Source organism: Mus caroli, chromosome 11, assembly GCF_900094665.2.
Source record: "Mus caroli chromosome 11, CAROLI_EIJ_v1.1, whole genome shotgun sequence".
NCBI lineage: Eukaryota > Metazoa > Chordata > Mammalia > Rodentia > Muridae > Mus > Mus caroli.
Window position 1 is genome coordinate 47025429 of NC_034580.1, and position 2993 is coordinate 47028421.

The following is a 2993-nucleotide window of genomic DNA, read 5'->3' on the forward strand; positions in this document are numbered from 1 at the left end:
TATTCACTTTGTAGACCAGGCTGGCCTCGAACTCAGAAATCCGCCTGCCTCTGCCTCCCAAGTGCTGGGATTAAAGGCGTGCGCCACCACGCCCGATATTTTCCTCCACACTTCCTTGTGGCAACAGCTAGGTTCCCACTCATTCCCATGTTTGGTAATCATGGAAGGAGGATACACTTGAGAAACATATTCATGTGTGTGCGTGTGTATGTGTGTGTGTGTGTGTGAGTGAGTGTGTGTCACTGTGTGTGTGAGTGTCTGTGTGTATATATGTGTATGTGTGTGTGAGTGTGTGTGTGTATGTGTGAGTGTGTGTGTGAGTGTCTGTGTGTGTGTGTGAGAGAGAGATGGAGACGGGGGGGTGGGGGGTGGGGTTGTGGAGGCCAGAGGGCAGCCTCTGGGTGTCAGTTCTCACTTTCTGCCTTGATTGAGAGACAGAGTCTCAAGTTGTTCATGCCTTTACCTGTCAGACTCATTGGCTGTGAACTTCCTAGGGTTCTCAGTCCACTTCTGTCTCACTGTAGCAGTGCTGGGATTATAGATGGGTGCTCTACCTGATCCAGCTTTTACATGGGTTGTAGGATCCACACTCAGTTCTTTATGCTATCAAAGCATGGACTTTCCCTGCTGACTCATCTCCTCAGCCCCAACATTTTCTATCTGGAAGAGCAATTAAGCTCATTTCTCAAACAAACACCAGTTCTCTTGTATGCACTGCACATTACTTCTAATCCCATAGCGTGTTCCAGTGTGGCTTTGACTATGGTCACACTAGCTCAGGGTTTGGTTAGCCTCAAGTCTTTCTATGGGAGTGCAGGTTGGGTAAGAGGCCCGGAGGCCCCGGGAGGGAGCACACAGTTGAGCACAGAATTCCTTCCAACCAACTGTCCCCTGGACACTGAGGAAAACAAGTCCAGCATGGGAATTTCCTGAGTGTGAAGTGTCCATTTGCTCTCTTCATGATGAAGCAGTCAAGGGCATGGGATTACATTCGGGTCATATACTTGCTTTCCAAAGGCCCACATTTTCTTTTCAGGCATTACTGGATGTTGACAAGTTTAGAATGCTAAGAGCAGCAAAGGACTCCATAGTCTTCACTGGTCACAGAATACTGAATATGTTGCAGTTCCCAACACTGGCTAAATATACAGATTCAGAGAACAGTAGAATTGATCAGACATCTTTAAACACCATAATGAGGTTTTATATTGGAAAAGAGATTACACAAAGGAACCCTGGTTTGAATCTGTGTTCCAAATCCTGCCTTAGATTAAAGGTGAGGACATTTTTTTTTAACTCCCCTAAAGCCAACACTCAGATTGGGGGTCAGATTTAGAAGAGGGGAGATTGGGACTGTCTCAGAAGAAAATCTGAAAAAGAAAGGAAGGGTTCTAAAACAAGACTGTCTGAAAAGAAAGCCATATTCTTGACACTCAGATCTTTACTTCAGATTTGGAGGTGACTCTGTAGAAGGATATCTGTAGTAGATGAAGGCAGTGTTAGCTGACTTATGACATCTCATCCTGTCCTGATCTTGACTTTCCTAATGCTAATCTGCTAAAAAATGAATCCCTCCTTCTACCTTCCCTGGTGCACAGAACTTTGAGATTTTCATACTTGGTTCTATTTATTACAAAAATCAGCTCTTATCTATTCACCTGGCTGTGGGTCTCTATGTCTATGAATATCTTCATAAATAAGTTGAGAGCCTTATTCTGATGATCTGGCAGATACTTCCAAGTCACACAGCCAANCTTTCTCTATGAGCAGCAGAGGAGGGTTGATGGACTCCTTCCTAATCATCTTCTTTGTTTGGACAGGTGAAATTCCCTTGAATCTGGCTTCAGTTGCTTCCATCAGGATGCTGCTGCACGTGGCTCCTCTGTGAGGGCTGTGTCACTAAGGATACTATTGAAACTACATAGGCACTAAAGCATCTTCCCATCAGTGCTCTGGCCCATCTGCTCTTATACAGACCCATATTTTGATTTGGCTCCAGTGTCTTTCACACTGGAAGCCACACCACATTGCACTTTAGTCTTTACGTTTTTAAGATAATCTGAAAGTCTTTTCTAACAAGCAATCCAGTAAGAGCACACCCCAAAATTTCAGTACAGGTCCTCCAAACTGGGATGTGCCAGAGTAAGCTGACATTCAAAAAGTGAGTTCATAAATGTCTTGCTTTCACTGTGACTCTGCATACAGAACACAGTCTCCATCTGTGATGACTTCCCTGTGTGTGTAACCCTCCAAGAAATTCTTCTTAGTTTATTACAACAGCCCTGACTGCTCATTTCCTATCAACTTGCAACTATCTAGTGTGTATATAAGAACCTTAGTTTTAAGTCTACCTTCACCATGTATATTTAAAAATGATTTCCCTTATTTTAGTAATTGGAGAGAAAAAGAAGCAAGTAAAGTTTTTCAATTATTTTCTACATGCTGCATATGGAGTAGGTACAAGGTGTATACAAAATAGAAAATGAAAGACTCTAATGGGGTAAATGGTTTTTCCATGAGTTTAACATTTCTTTGCCCTGAAACTGGAGACAGAACACAATGGAACCCATTGCTGATTGTCCACCACAATATTTGTTTTTTTAATGCATTGTTTTTTTGTTTTTTTTTTTTTACCATGAATGTAAACATCTCAAGCATTCAGCACATACCTGGAGTTCAAGGTCAGAAATCTCCCACTTTTACTTTCTGCTAATGTATTGGGCTTGAAGGGCGATGAGACTCACTGGAGAACTGAGAAACCTTGTGATGTCTGAAAGACATTTTGCTTCTTAGTCCCTATTTGACTTGTGGTGGGAAAGACTCAGGTCAGAGCTCCTGTCCATGAGAGGTCAGCAAAGCACAGCTACCTGTAGACATTGAAGGGCGTGACTCTGGATGTAGAAGCACCTCAGTATCCAAGTGCATGCTGTACCAACCAACTGACGTCAGGACGCAGCTGGCAGATTTTCAAGCCTCCTTCTAGTCTTAAGGCT